At 39.1% G+C, this 23,888-nt stretch overlaps 1 protein-coding gene and 1 non-coding gene across 3 annotated transcripts in view; one reads left to right on the top strand and one right to left on the bottom strand.

The window, feature by feature from the left end:
• The window catches only part of LOC125770157 (matrix metalloproteinase-2), a 287,900-nt gene that overhangs the window by 241,519 nt on the left and 22,493 nt on the right, over positions 1 to 23,888 (bottom strand). The window lies entirely within an intron of this gene.
• Trnar-acg (transfer RNA arginine (anticodon ACG)) lies at positions 4,575 to 4,647 on the top strand. Its single transcript has one exon. It is a non-coding gene; the product is annotated as a tRNA-Arg (tRNA).

Here is a 23,888-nt window from a genome sequence, read left to right as displayed (position 1 = left end):
CAGCTGCGATAATGCTTCTCGCACAAATCTATGGAAACTTTTGCGTTATTTGACACCCGGTCGGTCGGTATCGAGGCAATAGGAATGAGTTAGCCACAGGCAAGCAAGCAAAGCGGAAACTTTTTTCGCTACGGTACGGTTACATCCAGCAGGAATGCCTTGAACGAAACTATCCTGCAACACAACATGTGTTCATATAAACTTCTTTTTTTTCTTTCTCTTTCATGTTTGTACTCTGGAGATCATTTTTCCCGCAACCTAAACAATGCTCCACGCGTTCGTTGATGAAGTTCTACAAAAAAAGGGAAAAACAATTGCATGAAATCCAATCTTCAGTTTACGTTTCACGTGCGCGTATGTATATATGGAGCTTTTATGTTTACGCGAGACCATTATCCGGGGGCCCTTCGAGGGGCAAAAGTGTTAATATGCGAACCGCCCGTGGCAAGCGTACTGTAAAATGATATCATAAATTACCTACCAATACCTCCCACCGCCACCCCCATTAACTTCCACCGGGTATTTGACATTTAGCTAACGATGTCATCTTCACACTATCCCGTCGCAATCCATCTGTACCGGATTTTTCACCCATTCGTCCTCACACCCGCTGGCTAAGACATTCGGTTCGCTTTGATAGCGAAATCGTACTGGGAAATGGAAAATATCATAAATCTGCGACTAGAGTGCTATTCGTTTTCTTTGCAAGGAAAACAAAAACTCGTGGACAAATAAAACAAAAAGCCAGAACAGAAAAGTAAAATCCCACTAAGACTGGCATGGAAAGATATTGCTCGGTGTCAGTGTGTTATGTGTTAACAGTGGTTCTTTGCTAGTGCGCGGGACAATTCCCTACGCGAAGGACCTGCCTCAACCAAGGCACCAAGGATGGAGAGAACAAAAATATTGCGTTGGTTTTTTGAAAGATGAGATTTTTTTCTGATTTACCAAATAGCTCGTGTAACACACACTGATTGTGACAGTAAATTAGTCTTGAGATACGCTTTTTTTTCCTTTCACATTGGTGTAAAGGAAACACCATTGACAAGCCAAACCTTATTGCTCTTTGTAGATCGTTACTAGTTTGAACTCTACTGTTTAAGTTATGGTTAAAATATCATGTGGTCATATTAATTATATTTGCTTCAATTAGTATAAACAGCGGTTGAAGAATGAAAATTTTCCATGAAAAATTGTAAATCTTCAATTAACATATTTCAGTCCATTCGTTACAGCAAAACCATCGCAATTATAGTAAAACTCTTTCAACCATCGCAATTATAGCAAAACGCTTTTATAGTCTTTAGAACCTATTTATTGCTCTCTTTTTAAAAACGGTCAGTTTTGTTAAAAAATAAAAGAGAAAAAATAGGTGTATGTGATAACGGCGCTGGTTTCACACGCCACCGGGCGTGATAACCGGGTTTCAAATCCCATCCAGACCGTCCTCCTTACTAAGGACTAATTATCCCACTACGTGGTAAAAATAAGGCTTTATACGCTTCATGGCATAAATATCTGACATAAACTAGCAGCAGCAAGAAAATGAATAAATAAAAATAAAAGAAACGTCATGTATTGCATGATCTGTGGAAATAAAAAACAAATACGAACGAAAGAAAGAAAAGGAAATAATAACTATTATACAACAAATCATCAAGTCCTTAAACTATTTCACCGCAATCTAGTCATAAACAGATAAAAATAAAACGTAAGAAGATGAATAACAGTTATTTCAACAGATTTATGAAAATGAGTTTTGCTATAAATTTGACGATTATTTCAACAGATTTGTTGCAATTTCTATATCAATAATAACGTAGTATTTTTAAAATATTTTAAACACAAAACTAAAAAATGATACTTCATTTAACTTTTAATCAAGTCCTCGTCGAACAAATATTTCACACGAAAGCAATAAAATTCTTTTCTCTCAATTAAACCACTGACTAATCATTGTCTCGCTTAGCACTCAAATCGATCTTCATCAAATATCTACACAAGCAGCTCATCTCATCTGCTGCTCTATTAGTGCTTGCACGATTAAATTGGACTTCCGGACGCTTCTGTTCGTATGGTTTCGATTGCCATAAAATGTTAATGACTCTGCTGGGGACCAGAGTCTGCAGCATCACCCCGACCATAAACAAAACAATCGTCCACACCGCTCTGTCCACCAAAAACCACGTACCTAGGTTGCGTACGTAAATGAAACGGCCATATGATGACCGTAAACCCGATACGCATGGGTAAGATAATTTTTTTTTATTGCTCATAGGAAGAGATCAGAAAAGCGTCATGAACGGTGTGGTACCAATCCGAGAGGAACACAATAATTTAGTGTTGTCCGTACGCGATGTCCGAACAACAACAAAAAGTATTGAAATAAATGGTTTATTTTCTTTAAAACGCCATCCAATAATAGCTTCCTAGTGTTGGCTAGTGTCAGCTGTTACTGTTACTTGACACAAAGGTAAATCGAATCGGTTTATGCGTTCGTGCGCTTGGTAGTCACTTCTCAAAACATCATACATCTCCGCGACAAAGCGAGAACTAATTAGAAATACTTTTGTCCAACGTTTTCAATAACATTTCCCTCGGCACAGTCTAACGCATACTATGCCGGCGTGGGCACGCGTTTGCTCTCAGATACATGTCCTTCCTCTGCCTTTCATGACAGCCAGAGGTCCAATCTCTAAACACACGGCGAGTGTTCTGTCAGCCGTGCGTTACCGGAACACATCGGCAGACAGACGCGTGCCCGGCTGACCACCTTGGCGCTTCGTGACACGAACCATTTTCCACGTACATGTCGGTGCGACCAGAATTAGCATGACAGGGTAATCCGTTTTGCAAGGTTTGCTTTACCTTTGCCGCTCGCTTCACGGTTCACGCCCTGAAATATGTTCCTTCATGCGGTGTCTTACTCTCATTTAGCAATGTCTCACGTCGTTTGTTAAATTAATCACCAGAAAAGTACACCTAACTTAACTGGTAATGAGATATGAATAGTTTAACTGAAAAAAAGGTTATAATTCATTTTTTTTAATTAATTCACATTTTGTATATTATTTTTCACAATTATAAATTTTCAATTTATTTCTTTAATTTATGACGTTCCTTAAAGTTTTAAGTTTTTGTAGTGTTTTTTATTCAGAACGGTTTAGAAGTATTGCTTAGTTTTATTTATAAATTTAAAACATTTTCATTTTTATATTTTAGACAAACTAATTTTTTTACCTATAAAATCCAAAAATAACATATTCTTTACGTTACTTACTTTTACTAATAGGATATTTGATTAAAAATGTTTAAATATTATTTTTATTATTTAGCCATTACATTTTTATCTAAATTTATTTGCAATCTCCTCATAGAGTCAATGTAACAAAATGTATAAATTTTTAGGGACAAACTTTGCATATTACCGCATATCGCTATTGGTCATATATTTTACAAGTCTCACTGAGTAGATTAACATGTATTCATATCATTCGATTTCTTTCCCTTTCTTTCTCTTTTAAGTAAAAAAAATATTTAGGTTCACCTTGCTTTATCCTTTTAAAGCAACTGACGGTTTGCGGCGAAACAAAGACGGTTCCGACCACAGAGCTGCAGCTCAATCGTGACGAAGCGTGACACCGCTAATGATTGCATTGACGCGATGTGCGATACAGTCACGACCGACGGTCACAATGACAATGATGGGCAAACTATGAAGGGCAATTTAAAGGTGGGTTTTGCACATCCTACTCCCTTCGGAGAGCACTCTCATGGTCAATAATCACCCGACGATTAACCGTATGATTTGTTAGTACGACCAAGACAAGACGGTTCCAAAGCGATGGTCAAATAATCTTCACCTCCTGCAGGCGTTGTCGAGTCTTTCCCGGGGTGCACAGAGAAAAAGTTAATGATAGATGCATTTCAGAGGTTTGTTGCTTTGTTCACCGGAACGCATCTCGTACAAAGGATCAATCTTTTTTTGTTTCTTTGACCCACCTACAATGGGGATTTACCTGTGACAAGTAGGACAGTCTCTGCCGAACAAACAATGACGCGTTAAACATCAATATTTGTGCAACTTGTACAACCCACCATATGACAGCGATTGCAATGACTGGTGATGTACCACCTTCGCGTGTTGTTTATTTTAGTAACGAAAGTATGACAAACCAGCTCATCGTGGAAATGCATCGATCGATTTATAATATTGATTTAGTGAGTATGCTCGTTTAGTGCCGTACTCGACACATTGCAATTAATTTCTTCTGAGAAGTAAAATGAAACCATCAAGAACCGTAGTGATAAAGCCATAGGGATTCGCTGGTAAAAAGTGTAATGACCTCCACTACTAACAGCCAACATAGAAGAACAAGGCGTTTCTATCCGGAAACGAAGCAAAGCAATATGATAAGGCCTATCAGTATCAAGTGCTGCACCATGCGCAACCAAGCCTCTCTGAAATTGTGGCGCGGTGCGTAATATGCTCACGCATTAAATTCTCTCTCGCTCTCTAAAGCGTAATCGATTAGAGCGCATCAGGGTTGCAACGAGGGCAGCATCACGCATGTGGTCCTGTGGCGCAATGGATAACGCGTCTGACTACGGATCAGAAGATTCCAGGTTCGACTCCTGGCAGGATCGTGCAATGAAGATTACTTTTTTGTTTTCAATATTCAATAATTTTTTTTTTTAAATTAGTTTTTACACAAACTAAAAGTTAAAAAATAATATGGTTAATTTTTAAGGTTTTTATCTTAATAATGGACGGAACTGCTAGTATCTAAAAATTTTTATTTATCACATAAGAATGTCTTGACAACAACGTTTACAGAGAAAACAGGTGAGATAGCTAAATAATGAAAGATGACGAACAATAGGATGACGCACCGTATATAAGTAAGTTTAATAAAAAATATGTAAAATAATTCAAAGTTAAATTCACTTGAAGTTTTTGAATGTTCGCAGATCCACATATTTCACAATACAATTATTTTTAATTACATGGATTACTGGTAGATTTTGGGTAAATTCGGGCAGAATTGTTTTTACTGCCATTAGAGATAACTCATAAAACTTCACAAGAACGTTTAAAAAGTTTAAATTTTTTAAATTTTTTTCAATTACAATTAGACGAAAATGAGACATAGTTCAATTTTCATGCATATATTGAACAACAAACTTCATCTAGCTATGAATCTGGACATTAAAATTCAACTAACCAATCATTAAACATAATAGATCAAGAAAAGATCGAGGAAGTTATTATTTTAAAAAAATTACCTCGGCTTTGTGTACGATATTTGTTTTTTTTTCCAAAATAATTACTCAATTTTTTATTATGAAAACAATCTTTTTTGATGTGTAAAATAACGTTTGATCCATTCTATAATATTTTTTTATTTTTTTAAATTAAGTAAAAAAGTGATACCTTCATCAATCAGCCTGTTTGCAGACATTCGGTAAAACTTAATATTTAAACAGCACCATATTTTATCTTGCGTGCAGATATAAGGGACAGGAACGTGAACAGAATATAAAAACGATGACCATCCAGAATTCGAACTGTACAAAAATCTAACTCAAACGAATCAAAGCACATAAATTCATACGACAATCATATCGGACGAATCTGATGGCGCCCTCAGCAAAACGCAACGGAAAATCCACAGGTAAACACGATGACAATGGATCAACCGGGTGCCACTCGGTCTGTATGTGTCTATTGACCTTTCCATGCATTTCGGCTCGTACGAAAAATATGCAACAGCAAAAGAAACGCATAAAAATTGGCTAAAACTCGGCTCTCCCCACAACAACCAAACAATGAAACTATCGCAATTTCGCGAAATGGTTCGTTCCGTTCACTGGTTCTCTGGACGCCGGTTCAGTTCGTTTGAACTGTATAATTGTACTTGTTTGGTGCACGGGTTGCAAACATGTCTACCCAGTGGGCACAATTTATCCAAATAAGGCGCACAATGGAAGCCTTTCGTTGTTCTGAGCCCATAAATTGACATAAAGAATTTTTTTCCAATACCCAGCGGAAATGCCTACCAAACTTTGATTCGTCATCCGATTGCCAATGCTACTGCTCCGTTTAGTGGCGTTCTTTTTCCAAACATCCATCTAAGGATTAGGTTTCTTTTTCGAAGGCATTTTTATTTTTTCTACATCTCATCAACTTTACGGTGAGGATCGGTGGGATTCTGATTTGGAGATGGCAGAGTCTCGTTTTAACATTCCAAAAGACTTCGAAAGAAACACGTTACCATTAGCCAGCGCACAAGCGAACGAGACACATTAACCACAGGTGCTGTAAAAACCGGATTTCATCATGTTGGGGAGCTTTAAATTGCATTAAAAAAATCCTCCCAGCAGCCAGGGCAAGTTCGTCGAGTGCGAAAACCCAAAGATAACTACAAATCACCAAGAAGTGCGTCTGCAACAAGAGGCAGGCGCCTTAGTTATTTCCTTCAGACAATTTACAGATTGTGATTCATTTTCTACGACACACTAATACTTTGTAGAAAGCGATGATTCTATCCTACGAAAACGCATCAAATAGATGATTGATTTTGCGAAAAATTGTTCATGCTTATTTTCGGACTCCTCAATTTTAGACGAGCGTGAGGAAAATCTTCCACCGAATGATTCACCACAAGGTCAGAATTTGGACGATTTTACCCGTTGAAGTTTGTGAATAAAAAAAATAGTGCATCACCAAAAGTAAAACGGCCGAATGTGAGCTGGCGTTGTATGATTTATTATTTTTAAAACATTTATCTTGTGCTTCGTGCACATCCAGGAAAAGCGCATCATTCTTGGAAAATCCTCTGACTTTAGCCGACACGTCTAACGCACGTCTGGCGACTCTGTCGAGCAACGTTTTGTGTAGCTCAATTAGCGTCATGTTTGTATTAGCTCACGGACGGCTGATGACGGGTCCCATCATGCTGGAGAGTTTTGTTTTTTTGGTAAACACATCGCACTGGTAAGCGAATGATTGCTTTATTACTTTGTCTCTTGTCGTAGAGCTCATCTCCAGATGGTCAGCAGACGCGCACGGTAGATTTCCAAAGACCCTGACATGGACCAAGTGCAAAACAAGACAATTTTTGCCCCTTTCCGTGAGATCTTCAACGTAAACCATGATCTCTACGTAAGGTCAAAAACCCGACCGGCCCAGGAGTGCATTACGAACGAGCTGCGTAGCCTTCTGCACGACACCAAAAGGACATTGGCGAGTCGCTACGAACCAGCTGAAAACCTGTTTTACAATGGTAAGCGTCGCCACCGGGCCGGGTAGATGTGTAGTTTACGCAAACAGACCATGATCGAATGAGGAAACGAAAATGTAAACTGCATCCCACGCCAAGTGCGTTACGCGCATTCGCTCGTTTTTGCTTCGTCGGTGTATGCAGCTGCAGTCAAGATGTTCCTCGGGAGTAACTAGAGTCTGCTCGGTATCTACATAGAAGATGTTTATGTAAACAGAAAAAAATGAAAGAAAAAAAAAACTTTACTTCACCGAAACATCAGTTGAATCACATACGCTAGAATGGACGCCCGTGGCAGCTGCATGTGTTCTGTTGGTCAAATAAAATCACCATGGAATGCATGTGAAACCGGCATCCCAAAAGTCTCCAAATGTGAGTATTGATCAGCAGGGAAACGGAAAGACATAGTCGAACGTTAAAAAATCATCTGCCGACAGGACGTCGCACAACGTTGAATGAACGATGAAAAATACGTAGTAAATTTAGGTCAGTAGAACCATTCATTACCAGTGCGCCTCCACTTCACTGTTTTTTTCTTAGGCACGCCGAAAACGAAAGGAAATGGTGTATAAAAAAAGAAAGGTAACGAGGAAATTTAAACGACAGTGAAAATAGTGTCGCAACGGCGTACTGCACGTACCCGACTGGCTCACGAAACGCATTGCATGGTGCACCGGAAGGTTGAATTTTCCCAAAAATATCAACACTCACTATTTCTAGCACTCAGTCGCATACTGGGCATACTGAATTTGGTACACTAGTGGTAACAGTCGTCGGCATACTTTTCTCCGAGCAATCGTTGTAATGGGATTTAATGTGCTGTAATGAAGAGTTCAGAATTACTCTCACGCAGATACTGAAAAAAAAACGCTGGTACGGAATGTATGCAATTGCCTACGATAGATGCATAAACAAATATTAAGAAAGGAATGAAGATTTACTTACATACAGCTGAGCTAAAATAACGGTGCACTGTTCCCGAGGGAATGCACATGCAGGGTTTTCACGATGAATGTATGATCTCCATCTTTTGTTTTATAACATAAACGTACTACAATACATATTCATCTGTATCAAGCAAATTGTTACATTTTTAATAACAAACTTTAAATAACAACTTTTAAACACAAAGCATAAACGAATGGATTCAAACTTGTAAACTCACATGTAAACAACGAAAAAGGAAAAGAAGCTTTAATAAATACAAAAAAAAAACACAGTTAACTAAAGTAAAATGATTAATAAAATATTTAGAACAGAACAATACAACTTCCAACAAACAAACAACATTAAAATGAATTAAATAATGATTCAAACTATGCATAAAATAAAAAAGCACCAACAAAGAAGAATAAATGCAGTTGTATAGTAAAAAATTGAATAAAATTTAAAAAATAATAAATTAAATAAAAAAGTAAATAATAAGTAAAAATAAAGTAAATTTTTTCGATACAAACAGTAACAGATTTATAAAATCGCAGATTTCCTTTGGAACACGGAAATTGAATACATTTCAAAGCAAACATAACAATTTCACCAAATAGAGTGACAAGAGAGTGACAAGACTAACATCGATCGACCGATAGAGGTGAGTGACCCTGGAGCGAAGGAATTGAAATGGAAAACCATTCGCCCCTTTTGAGGATCGATGGAAAACTGTAACTGCACATAAGAGAAAGAGAGAGGAGAATGAGAGTTTGGAAAATCGGTTCCTTTCAACATAAGCCTTTTTCATGAACTCTGTATCGGGGGGCGCGGGGGAAATTTTGGGGGGTTAGTTTATTTTTGGGAAAAATGCATTTCTTTGCGTGCGGCTCATGCGATAGTGCAGTTTTCCGATGCTTCTTCGTGCACTCTTCTCTCCGCACGCAAATGGTACACAAATCCGTTCTACAAACCATCCATTTGTTGCCGGTAGACTACCATTTGGAGTAAAACGATCCGTCGAGTGCAGGCGGCTTCGATGTTTAAAACTAATTCCACTCTCTTTTACAACGAACTACTTCTTTGAACCGGCCGAGAGCAACAGTCTGTTGTTTCTTGCACTAATTTTCTCGCCCGTGTGCCCTTTTCCCGACCGTGATTTATAGAGCTATAGTGGTACAGTTGGGTTCTCGTTCCGGTGTGTAATGCTTTCCTTTCTCACCCGTAACGTTACAAATGCTGGATATGGTTTACGGAGTTCAGTGGGTCGCGACAAAAGAAAAAGTCACACCAGCACAACCGCCAGTGTGATGGATAGCAGGTTTTCAAAACATTGATCACTTAACCACGACACTCGGAAGTGCGAGAAAAAGGAAAGGTGATGGCTCATTTGATAGGTTGGATAAAATTCATTTAGTTTCTCTTAGTTGACACGATTGATTGAAGGATAGTTCATAAATTAAAACTATCTAACCGATCCGTTGGAAGGATTAATTCTTCAATTCTTTGAAGAATCAGCTCTAAGGAAACTTTAAAAATGTACTTGAGTAATGTGCGATTGATTTCATGCATCAAACTAGATTAATTAAAAATTAAGGAAATTGTTGTACTAAGTAAATTAAATGTAAGACTGAAAGACTGAATTATTTAAAAAAACATATTCAAAAGTATATTTAAATATTAATGAACCAAGATATCGTGATTCCTAAAACAGTTGAAAAGTTGAAAGCTCAACGAAAAACCTGAAAATTTTAATCAAGATTTTTTCCATTATGAAAAAATAATTACTTTATGCACCATGATCAAATTAATCAGCGCCAAACGTCTTCCAAAAAACTTCCATCATATTCAATTACCCAAGTATAATTCCGGCCGACAAAAAGACTCTTCACTCGAATTCACCATTGCGAATTGCCCAGCATCATTATTTAACGGCACAAGCACATAACTCTTGCCACACGTCCCACGGATTAACACCATTAGCACGAGCTAATTTATCCCGGAAAAATATGTGCCGCCAGTGTCGATCGAAATGATTACGAGCAGCCAGGATCGGTACCAGCATTCCTTCAGGCGCATCTGCATAACCTCCAACGGATCGCTTAAAGAAGCGGCCGGCAAAAGACGCCATAGAATAACCCGATCGACAAACCGCTTTCGACAGCTGTGTTATTGCACTGCGCCCGGTTTGTTGATGTTGCGGAAGACATTTATGACCACCGCGAACTGGCATGCTGGCATGAAACGACGGCGCCTCCGAACATCGACCATACCAATATTGGAGGAATTCTTACATCCAAACCAGGATGCTTTCATTTTCATGTCATTCTTGTTGCATTTGTGCAAACGAATCATAACGAAGACTACGGTAACAGGTCGAAGGGTTTTCGATCGTTAAACGGAAAAGTTGCCCAGTGGCTCCCTACAGTTGTAGGGAGTGTATGAGCGGTAGACTTGATCACAACTGTCAAGACAACTAGCTAGATTCCAAAATTGGCCACCATCGTCCATTGGCAATGGTCCGCAAGAAGGGTCTTAAATCATCATCCTAATGTTTCCACTCGTGGTACACATGAGAGCAACGTACTTTTCCCAGAATGAAGCGTTCCTTTACCCCATCGAACCAATGAAAATCCAAATGAAAATAAAATAAAATATATCATCAAGAACGACGGCGAATAGATAGCCAAACGGTCTCAGCCGGTGGTGGAAAAGATTTACGACAAGGGAAGCAATACTGGAAGGTGGAACATTTGTCTATATATAAGTGTAAAAACAAATTTTCCTCGCACGCGCATTGCGATCTCTTACGGAAATTCACACGCAAAGCCGCACGCCCAAACACGCACTTGTGCGACGCTGGCATAGTGATCTTGTTCAGTCTACTGATCGGACATACTGTACATTCCGTTACCAATTTTCGATATAAAAACACATTTTACTTTTTCAAAGGATTTGGTTTTGAAAAATATATATCATAATGCTTTTCTTCATTATGACAATAAACATTCAGATTTTTGCATCGAAAGTATAAAAAAGGTGTCATATTTTCATTTTTTGTCACAAAATCAAATGTCAATCATTTCTAGGATTATAACCAGGATAATGCGAAATACAACGAGGAAATGCCGTATTACAATTGAGCTCCTTTCAGCCCTGCAAGGTTGACAATACTGCAAAAAGTCGTCATATTTAAATAAAAAATAAATAAAATATAAATGATAATAAATTAAACATCTTAGATGGCTACATGTTTTAAGTAAACGAATGAAATCATTAACTAACTATTCTTCTTCAAATTTATTTCCATATTTTTTTCAAAAAAAAACATAAAAATTTCCCTCAAAACGGACCATCGTACCGTTTTGGCGTATGTCTGCGCGAATCGCGCACTTATTGGAAAACAAAAAGTTAATCTCAGATGTCCGAAAATAGAATCCCAATCTATGGCTTTCCATAGGGCCCGTTAGAATTAATAGCAATCCACGATAAAACCTGCGATCGTATGCAAAATTCACGCACGGTGAGCGAGGTATGAGATGTAATTGGGAAACGAAAGCGACATGTGCGAAAAATCGTGCAAATTTTCCGATTTTTCAAACGATAAACATTGAAATCGGCTATTTTGCAGCCGCAGTTGTTTGGCGTGATTGTGCACGTAAAACAAACAAGCGGTATAAGATTTACACGCAACAGTAATGCAGATGGTAAAGTGCATGTTTTAAGATACTTTGCTAGACTATTAACACACTTTTGCCAATATAAATTTTGAAGATGAAATTTTGTATTGCAAACAAGAATAATTATGAAACAAAAGATTAAATTTCGATTCCTGATTTCTGAGGCGGGAAATTACTTTGGTGTCAAGATATTTTTTTAAATTTAATTAATTCCATCACGCTGGAAAAATGGATGGAAATCTGTTAATTATTTTACTGAGATAGTACCGCTAGCAAACAATATACCACATTGTTAAAATTAGTTTAAAATAAAAGCATCGCATGATTCACCAGCGTAGGTTAAACAAGTGATGTTGAAAAAAGAAAACGTCATGAATGTGCACCACCAGCACACACCACTATTGATATTAATTAATTGAACCGTCACGTGTACACACGGGAACTGACCTACGACAAGCCGTCTCTCCTCAATGAAAAAGGGCTCGCCCGATGCATACAACGCTACATGAGGGAACGAGGTAATTCAACATACCCCATCAGTGCAGAATAGATGCGAAGGGTGACGATCGTATCTTTAGTGACTGATCATATCCCAGGAACTGGCCGGGAAAATCGATTAACTTAATGGACAATATTAAGCTCGGGGTGAGTTTCCCCGATGAACGTTACGGGACGTGGACGCGCATAAAATGAAATGTGTTTTATAAGAGTGATAAATTATTTACCAGAACGGTTAAGCAAACAGACCGGTAAACATCCACGGACAAGACTTGGATATATCGACACCGCACCTTACTACGATGGATGGCTTGCTGTTTAGAGGGTTTAATGAATAAATTTTATGTTTTTTTTCATGTCAATATATAGGAACTATTCAAAATGTGGTTTCACACATCAATAACTTCATTTCAAATCTTAATTTTTCCAATACTTCATTTCTTTAATTTAATGACTACTTGCCCATGTGTGGATTACACCCAAGGATTACAATCGATTATGATGATTGGCTCGCGCAGACGACTCCCGATCGATCCGTGAAGTTCATACTATAAAACTTGCTAAGGAGTACTTGGGTGCTGATGGGATTTTACACCAGACTTGTTGTGTGAATGCTCACGCTGCTACCATCTATACCATCGTCCAGCTTCACCGATTCCCGAATCGAATCCAATATTTAATACCTACTGCAATCAAGCTAAAATACGACACTATTCCTCAACAGACGAAACATTACAATTCCATTTTGTGTTATCCAATGACTCAATTAAACACTGCTATAAACATAAATGTAGCCCCTGGGGTCTCAACATTCGCTGCCCAAATACCACAAGCAGAGAAATAGAACCAAAAAAAACATTCATATCATGATACATGCTGAACCAAGACGTGGAAAATTAGCTTCATTTAGTCTCTAGCCATGTCCACTGTGCACGTACCAAATGGAGACAACTTTATCCACCAACCATTCGGCCACATTCCAATCACCCCCTTACAAGGATTTTCTTTCCTAATAAGGGTTTCGTGCGGCAAGGAAGGAAAAACAAAAACTCCCCCAAAAACCGTACCCACGCTGTTAGGTGCCATTCCGAGCAACGTCCTGGAAGCGTACCGAACCGTCTTCATCGACTGCTTAAATTAATAAAAATCAACTGATAAGCAAACACGACCAAACGACTAGCGCGCTCCCAGGAGTAATAACAATTAACAGCTATGGGATGCCGTGCCAACTCCGTTCGGCCAACGGACATTTCAATGTGCCGTCAAAGTTCACGTTCCCCATATAGAGTGTATGTATGTGTGGGTGTGTGTTTGTAACATTCCTGCCACCGACTAGAACACTTTCAATATTGCTCCATTAGCTGCTTTAAACGACTTTACACCAACTTAAATGCAGCCGTACTATGCTGTGGGCTTAGAGCTTCATTAGGGAATGTGTAGGGTTCTTGGAAGAAGGAACTGCTACTGGATTTACATATTCCGCCCGTTGTTCACACGTCTGCAAAAAAAGCTTAACCTCCCTGTTGCAACACATTACACCGTACCGTATCTCTTTTAAAAAGGAAGAGCCCCCATCATACCCCATATCGCCGTGGAAAACCATTTGACCACGGTGCGTCCCAAAAGCCGGGGGCCATGTCTGTGGCATCACAGCGTAAAGGAACACGACGGCATAAGGGATGATGGTCACTGACTTTGTACCATTTTTCCCGCCGTTTAATGTATCATCCAGTTCCCTGTACCAATCCCAAAAACCCACCATCACTCCCCAAGTCCACAGTCCTTTCACAAACACACTAGCCTGTGCTGGCATGCAAAATGAGGAGCCGGGTCCACCGGGAAGGGACCTGAAATTAATTAAACTACACACTAGAATAATTAAAAGTCAGTGAAACGTGGCTCCAGTGCCAAGCACTTGGAAGGAATTACCAAACGAAACCCAACGCTGGGAAAGTCTAAGGGGTTGGTCGTTGGTGGCTATCAGAGAGTAAGGCACGAATCGACGAATGAAGAAATCCCACCATGGGACCTCCACTGCACTTGGTCGCGGCAAAAATAAAACGAAGGCGAAAACTCGACCCCCACCTAAGAGCTCGATCGAGGACGTTTGCAAAACGAACACGGACGAACGGAAAAGGATTCCATCGTGGAATCCCGCGACGAGGAGCAAAAATCGTGTCGGGCACATTTATCGCTACCTCTCTCTCTCCCTCTCCCCCTGCTGCATTCGCTGTGAACAATTAAATATGCAACAATGCAGTGGCAAACACTTGCCCGCGTACGAATCGACAACCGTTGTCGTCTGGAGCGGCATCTGAAAGAAGAATCCACCGGGCCGGGCAGTAGCCCAAGATTGTGGACCAAGAATCATAATAATTTAAATAAATATGCAGAAGTGATCGTCCTAGGGTGCCCTTCCTTCCCTAGCAGTTGACTTGCTGGCCATTAACCTACCCCAAACCATTTAACGACAGGAAAGCGCCGGCGCCATCCTGCCCTTCACACATCGGGCACCATTCCCCAAGAAATGGTCACTTGTCCGGAGGAGTAACACTCATCCAGCCGTAGGTGCATTTCGGCTAGTGCATCGAAACGGCATCGGCATTTACCATTTCGCACATTTCTTCGAATTCCTATCGCAGACGGCCTGGACTTGGACAGTCGTACCGAGTATTTGCATCTGATTTACATGCAATTGAAGGATTGGATCGGAGCTGGTCGTGAATCGCGATGCACTTGCAATTTGAAATAGGCTACCCGCCAGTTGATCCATTTCCGCTCGTGAAAACCGGTTAGCTGACTAGTGAATTGGGGGATTTTATTGCTAAGTTTCGAGGAACGAAGCGTAAGAAAATGCAGAAGATGGACTAACACGAACAACTTCCACCGCGGCTGATTCATACAAGCCGGAAGATTTATCATCCGGTGGATAATGACTTACGGATGAGGTCAATTTATGCACTACCTGATCGGTGGATAATCCAAAAACTTTCCCGTGCTAGTGAAGTTCCTGGGAATTTGACATTTGTCATTGAGCCTCAGGATAGGACGGTCGCGAGCTGGGTTTATCCGTCGTTTAATTTAATAGTTTACGAGATTCTAATTATTAATGAATCATTTTATTCGGATAGAAAGAGGGAGAATTAGCTGTGAAAAGATCAGCTGCATTGAAGGATAATTGGCATAAAAAATAAACATTTCTTCCCATATTCTATAATTAACTTCGTACGCTGGACGTTAAGAATTTACTGTGGATAATTTTTTGTGTACTTTTGAACAAAAAGAAATTCTTACAAAAAGTGAAAAAAGGAAATGATTCAAATTCCTTGATACCTATCCAGGAAATCGATCAAGCGTCAATCAATCAATTAATGGCTAGCTGTAATCAGTACTCGTTTCTTTACCGATAAAAACAAAAACACTTCAAACGTTAAATAAACGCAACGACTCGTTATCCAATAGCAAATACCTCTTTAAGTCCAATTGAACTAGCCACAAACCTATACATTGAACCCTTAAATTTCAATACCATCCCAAGACCTATCACCCTTCAACACGTCAATATTGACCTTTATTTTCAGTCCTTGACAAGTCAGACACGCTCTCCCTCGGCAGAATTTCTTCCTATTCTCGCTACGGTGTTCCCGCACCCTTCTAATCGAGATTGAACCTCATAAATCAATATTGGTAACTTGCGAGAGACAACAGCGACGTCTACAAAGACACGCTTAATAGATGTCGCCTAAAGCAAGCGTACAACAAGCAGACATCAAGCTAGCAGGTCGGTAGATAAGTTGTTGTCCTAGTGTGTAGATTGCGCCACAAAAATTAAATGAGAAATTTTACCAGGTTTTTCCTTCAAATCATAAGTGCATGAGTTTGACAGCTGTCAGTTAATTCGATTTTGAGTTAAGCAACTTAGGTTATGTTGCAAAATATGGATCAAAATGGGATTTGATGTGTTTTTTGATAGGGAAAAACATTGTTCAAACTAAACAACTGGTTGATAATTGCTATCAGAACTCTGAAACCATCAACTTCAAAAATACAAAATAGATAGTGAATCCTGACGAATTCATCCTCATCCAACGTATTCTTGAGATCTCCTGTGGTAACCTAAGAGCGAATATTTTCTACTCGCAGACCTGCAGGGAATGCTGGCTGCAAAGAGATTTGGGATCCATGATAGAGTAATCGCTAAAACATAGCTTTTGAGACTAACGACAAACACTATTTTAAAAATGACATCTAAAAGTCCAGAAGATAATCATAAAAAAAATCAACTTTTCAGAGTTAGGACAAAGACTTATCTACCCACCTGTTACAGCCCCACACATACTGACAAGTGGTGTTTTCATTGCTGATATATGAGACCGTTGACTCCCGGTTATACTGCTAAAGTCAGCGGACAAGCGATCATAGGGAATCTCTCCTGTCGTGCAAGTGGCAGGAGTTGAAACTCTTACCGATTAGCTGATTGAATAGAGCTGACCGATTCGTGTGATAGAACAATCCGAACAAACAAATGTGATCTACGAGTTTAAAGAAGAGCTGAGAGACGTTAGGGCGTTGGGCATGTTCACAAGAAAAGAAATCTAACAAAAATTAATTAAAACCCACTGCACGCACATAATTCAAATGTGTCACTCCCTACAACGGCTCTCGGTACGGCAGAGCTGGTGAAATTAATCGGCTAGGTGGAAAAGTTACTGATGTCATTGCAATCAATATTTAAGGGAAGGAAGCCAAACTGTTTAAATCAACCGGCACGTTCAGAACAATACGGAACAATGTCTACTGGGAGCGAGTTGCTAGGGCACGAAGCGAAAAACCAACATCGAACCCCTTTACCGTACGTGTATCGTTCTTAACGATCGTGTAACGCCAAACTACCAAAGTTCGTCAATAAAGGAAGCCGGATGGAAATCGCAATGCAATGGATACGTTAATGTTACCTTAATGTCTTGTGCATAACAACATGAAAACAAAAGCGGCTAAAGTTGTAAAACTCACTACCCTCTTCCTGGCCATTCAAAGGTTCTAACCTTCCACATCCGCTTGATCAGATTCTACTGGGTCTTTCGCTGTTCGGCCGGATACGGTGACTGGAATAATCAAACAAACACAACATAACCCAGCTGCTTCGCATAGCCGTTGTATGGTAAGCATATAACAAAAAGTTCAGCGTTGAAAAAAACGAAATGAGTGTAATATGCATGATTCATCGATGCATCTCATGACCCAACGCATGGCTACGTTACTTTCAACCTGAGATCAAATTTCTATCCTTTATAATTTTTAATATATTTGTGTACACCTTAAAACCATTGAATATCATTCCTTAAAACAATTGTTTTTAACACAAAATATATAAATTCAGTTCCCTGCAAACGTTGAACAGATGGGTCGATCAAACAGTAGAATCGGTAATGCACGACTCACGTATACGGTCCGAGTATGGGTTCAAGTCTCGATTGAGTTTGTGGTCCGAGCTTTATATCTTGTTATTTATAGAAACGAATAAAAAAACCTGGATGGGGCGATGTTAAATATCAATATGAGAGAGCGAGAAAGAAAGAGAAAGAGAGAAAGAGAGAGAGAGAGAGAGAGAGAGAGAGAGAGAGCAAAAGCGCCATTCAAATAATATAATAATAGTCTATCAACTTTCTAGAAAATATTCCAGTAAATTTCAATGTTAACAAAAAATGTGTTCAATATTGAAATCTACAAAATCACATAAATGAAATATAGGAATAAATAACAACAAAATTCTCCTATCGCCCACAAGGGTAGCTGTGCAATAATTTGAAGTTTTCATGCTCAGCGAACCAGCATGAAAAACGCGCCGAAGCGGCACTCAAACACCAACCGAGCATAGTAACGAAACCGTCCCGTTGTCGTTGAAGTATAACAATTTTTATTTCCAGCCTTTGCACATACACAAACCGTCACGTCTTCGCACGTTCCGATTTCCATTTCACCTATAGACAACGCATAAAACAAGAGCAAACGAAAAAAAACTTCTATTCCGTCTCGACACACGCAACATGCCGGCTGTGATGAGACCGACAAAAACAAAAAAAACCCGGGAAAACACCCGAAGGAAAACGACCTGGGCCAGACACAGCGCAGGAGAACTCGCCGCAAGAAAACTTTACTCAAGTGGAAAAGTTATTAAATTACACACGCAAAAAACAAAAAATGTGGCCATCCTTTTCCAACTAACGACCCACATCCCATGACCCGGCTGAGTTTTGAGTGACCTGTCTCTGAAGTGGCTTTACTTTGGCACCCGTACGACCTGGCCCCTTCGGTTATGTGTAACCGACAATAAGGAAAATAAAACACTCAAAAGAGCATAGTACGAGGGACGACCTCAAACTTGATCAATTGTGATTGACTTTGACGGGCCAGAAGCGGGCCATGTCCGAAGTTCTTCAATGTGCCAAAAATCACTTTCGGTGATCGCATGCTGAAAAGTGGCAACACTTCCGACAGCACCCGAACTGCTTCTCCCATTCCAGCTGGCCGCCCGGATGATCCATTATGTCGACGCACGGTGTCCACTTAAGATCGATCGGTGGTCAAGCATCGAGGAAATGTTATTTTTGTACTAATTTGTGTGCTTTTTCGTGAGCTAATATTTGCTTTACATTTAGTGATTGGTTGGTTCTTTTTGTTTCTGCAATTTACACTCTGACCAAAGGACTCGACATTCATTGGGGGGGGGGGGATGTCTAACGCCACATCGCAACTGGTTATGCTCTAAAATAAGGTGATTCACACAAACGCAGAGCGGTGCCCTTGAATTAGTTGAACCCAGTGGATGGAGGGAAAAAAATTAATTAGAATATTGCGTGCCAAAGCGCCAACGGGACTGTTGGACGTGCTGACCTAATGATGAATCAGGTTGAAATGCGATGTAGCAACATTCTAGTCAAGCTCTCAACTCTGCCACAAAGTAATTCGGTTGAATATTCAAAACAACTAATCATCGGAAGCTAGGTAAATAGAACATCGAAATTAGTTACAAATATTGAAATAATTAGCGTATTCAGTAAAGTGATGAATGTTTACAAAAATAAACATTCTTAGTCTCTCCTTGGGATGGTTTCTAATTGTTCTAAGCCATGCACTCAACAACTATGAAACGTTCCATGCTTATGCTTAGTATGCAGCCGGTGAGCTCACCCGCGATCTCGTCAATCAACTCGCATAACGATGGTTGGGTTGAATTCATTAAATGCTTTCGCTTCGTTAAATTCAGTTGACGGTCATCGTCTCCAGTCTATCGGTGGACTGGACAGTGCTGGACGTTTGGAGTTCGTTGTTCGTTCGGGGGAAAAAATATCCCTCAACCGCTAAAGACAGACCATGGTTTATTAATATTTTTTTATTACATAATGTAAAACATGTTAATCGATATTCGATCACTTGTTCTACAGTGCGTAACAGAACTATTTGATAACTGTTTTTTTAAGATAAAACAACAGCTTTTAGAAGAATCGATAATAATGATGCTGTCATAAATAAAATTAAAATCATTCAGCGACAAACTCTGAAATCTAAAGAATAAAAATATTATGTAAAAATTCGTCTATCGAAAATTGAACTTTGTTATCAGGACATATATGCTATAATTCGTGCCTAGAACTCGTTTGGGTAGGTTTGATGCTCACTTCAAATCCAAAAAGTTTTACTTGAAGGTTGTGAAAACTTTTCTCTGATTATCTCTATCTCTAACATTTTTCTCAGGATTCTAAACTCGCAACTTCTTCTTCTTCTTTTTTCCTTTTCTTCTTGTTCTTTTTCTTCTTCGTTTTCTTCTTTTATTTATTCTGCTTCTGCTTCTACTCCTTATTTTCCTTCTTCCTCCTCTTCTTCTTCTTCTTCTTCTTCTTCTTCTTCTTCTTCTTCTTCTTCTTCTTCTTTTTCTTCTTCTACTACTAATTCATCTTCTTCTTTCTCTTCTTTTCTTTTCTTGTCATTTATATTATCAAATAAAAGCATTCCTATAATTATGTTGCGCACTGTATTTATTCATACCTCACCTACCAGTATAGAAAGTTATCAAGTTCTAACCGCAGGAACGAAAAAAAGGGGTTTTGACACATTGAATACACATCGTTTCATAAACTCAACATTGAAAAGGAACTTTGCGGTTTCCTTCCTGAGTCTCGCACTGAACAAATACATAAGCGTCCACCATATGACATTGTGTTTTGAATGAAACATTCAATTCCATTCCCTGACCCTTCGATCAGTATAAAAGCGTGGATGCATATAGGCCGTAGTCAGAAGTCCACTCAGCTGTGCTAACGGAAGGAAGCGAAACGAAACACCCACAACGAACCGGCCTATTCCAACAACGCAGCAAGAATACAGATACAGTGCATACAACACCAGTGCAACTGGTAACTCGCCAACATAAGGCACATGATTCTTATTACAAATGTTATCCAACTTTTTCTCTCTAAATGCCGCACACAGGAAGCTATGCCATGTGCAGCACCCTGATGATGTTTATGATGAGCATAATAATATCGGCCGCAGGGTGCAAGCGTCTGAAAAATGCACTCATCCATCCAGTGCGTACGAAAGTGAAATGTTCCAGAAAGGGAAGGAAGAGAGAAAACGAAACCATACTATGCAGACGGCTGCCGGGAAAAAGAATTGTCTTGGGCAATGGGTGTTTATCTCGATGGAAGAAGAAACAAGGGAATGAAAATGATGCGAGTATAAAGCTACTTCACTGTTGTTCAACAGATGGAAACTATTTGATGGTGGTGGGCCGTGCACATGAATGAGGGTTTGTCCAAAATGATTCCTCATTTCCGAAAGAATTGAAACCTTTGAGTAAGTCATTCATGCAATTAAATCTATAGTCAGAAGTAACACATTTCTATAACATTTTTTTAAAGTTTTCTTTAAGTTTAAGTTGTTAAGTTTAAGTTAAAAAATCTAATTTTTTTATAAAAGGAAAAAAGGCAAGAACACATGTGAAAAGATAGAATAAAACCAGAAGGAAAAAAGAGCGTGAGCGATATACACTTTTGATAATTTCTTCCAAGGGCTTCCACTGTTGCAGCATACTTGATGAAGACTAAGAACCGAGCGGTAAAGCCAAGCACTGGTGAAAGGTTACAGGAACTCCCAACGGGCGCACACACACACACACATTCCGTTTGCCAGTGTTTGTGATGCACTGTTTGGAATGCGTTTGTGACATCTGTAAGCATACATACTCGCTTAGCCCTGTCATTCCGTGCTGATAAGTAACTTCTTGGATGAAACTAGCGACATATAAAAGAAAGAAACAGCTACAGCTCCAACGGTGATGACGAACGCTTACTTCGAAGTAGAGCACACACGGTTTAATTCAATTAAAATCGATGCATTTTCGCCAGCCACACTCAATTGAGGCGCATTAAGTTTCGGGAGGTCGATGTGGTTGCCTTACGGCGCCGTTGATGAGTATTTGCATATTTTTTTTGTAAACGGATGAGCTCGTTTCACGCACGCCCTAGCAATTGCAGTTCCGGTGGCAATGGTACGAAATGCAGCTGTTAATGCGCTTAAGTGCAATCGCGATAAAACAGTGTTCTTTAGATAGCCCGTCATAAGCGTAGTGTGATGTAATGTCATTGTATGCCATAATGCCAACCGGTCAAGGGAAACAATTAGCAACAATCGATGAATTATCGGCTGGACGTGATTTAAAGAGCAGTGGTGATAGTGTTTCACATTCCGTAAGGCCTTTTGCAGGGCGACTTTGTCTGGAACGTTTCTCACTATACTTTACACATGTAAGAAGATGACATTGACTCTTTCATATACCTATGAAGAGGCTCTTGTTTTCCTTATAGTACAAAAAAGCATTACTAATTTATTGCTTGATAACCATTGTTCTTTCTTTGTGCCATGCCGATCATATGAAAAACATAGCGCTCATGAAAAGCCCTTTCAGGGTAGAATAGGTTTCGCTTCTTCCCATAATAATACGAATCGCACATGATTGATTAGAATTAATGTGCGAGAATAATATCATCCTTCGTAGCAGCACCTAATGATTACTGTTTTCAAAGTACCGGTCAGTGCCGTGGTGGCGTCAGATGTGGATTGTGATGTGGCAATTATTTCTATACATTGATTCTACATTGTGTGAATGCTAGAGGACGCATAGTTTATGTACTCATGCGAGGGTTTCGTGCACTATTGGGTTTATATGAAGCTGAAACACATAAAAAAATTCTAGATGGTTAGTGATTAGACGATAAGTTGCACGGTTGAGATGTGCAGCTAATTGAACAGTATGAAACGTATTTCTCATTCATCGAACTTCAATCTCCTCTGATGTATGACATTAAAATAATGTGTTTGATATTTGATTGCTAACGAATGTAGATTATTCACGATTTATGTAAAGCGGAATAATGCGGTTTGTGGAAATTTACTCAAAAATCTTACTTATTAACACTAGAACTACCAAGCGTTTTAAGCGTTTTTCGTTCGTGGTTAATTTTTAAACAATTTCAAATAGTTGGAATATATTTTATTGTTTATTGGAGATCGTACTTTAGAATATAAATATGAAACTCATGTTTCACCTACCTTAGAATTGTTTAACCCTAAAAAATTATGTGATGAAAATGAAGCGTTCCAGTCAAAATGACTGGCCCGGTAGTTCTAGTGTTAAAAAAAAGTATCTGTCAATTTTTTATAGCAAAAAAAACTTAATTTATACCAAACTCGTCTACAAGCTGGGAGAGATCTCAGAGGTTAGTACCCTTGGCGAGAAGTTCTTTCACAGCACTAAAGACAAAGTCATGGGACATCCAGAGCTGTTCACGAATTAGCCTATGACTCCTACAGAGGACCCTTCCCTCAATCATTTCCCCTAAATTCGAATCGAACTAAATTCTGTAATCGTTTTAGTTGGTCCAAACTATGACTCTGAATACACTTCGGCGATCGAGGCTATTATTCCGATGACTCTGTAGTCGGATCCGGTGCTCCGGACGACTTCCCACGAAATTCAAAATACTGCAAATGTATTCATATTCCGAAGGATAATTTGCTCAGGATCAGTTTACATGGCACAATTAGAATGAGATCAAGTTTCGAAGGGATTTTCAGTTATTTTCCATTCTCTGAGTTTTTCAAGGATTTTTGTATAATTTCTTCATGTAAAAATTCAGATATTTTGAAGTTACAGATAATTTACTATGTTTATACCACAGAGGTTTAACAAATGCTAGTTTAAAAACGATGACAGTTCAAAATAAAATTGTTGTCAGCAAAATCGAACCGGTAGTAAACTAGTAATGACATCTCTAATCAACATCACACGACCATTTTTCAGTATTCTAGCAATAAAAATAATAATATTTCAGATAACACGCTTAGACGATTAGAAGTTTGTTATGGCGTGGTTTTTATAAGAAAAATTTAAACAAGAGTTACAAATAATCAAGACATCAAGACATAACGCTATCAGTGGTAA

Source organism: Anopheles funestus, chromosome 3RL (genome assembly GCF_943734845.2).
Source record: "Anopheles funestus chromosome 3RL, idAnoFuneDA-416_04, whole genome shotgun sequence".
Classification (NCBI taxonomy): domain Eukaryota; kingdom Metazoa; phylum Arthropoda; class Insecta; order Diptera; family Culicidae; genus Anopheles; species Anopheles funestus.
Note: the sequence above shows the minus strand (reverse complement) of the source record. Positions and strands in the feature narration are given on the sequence as shown.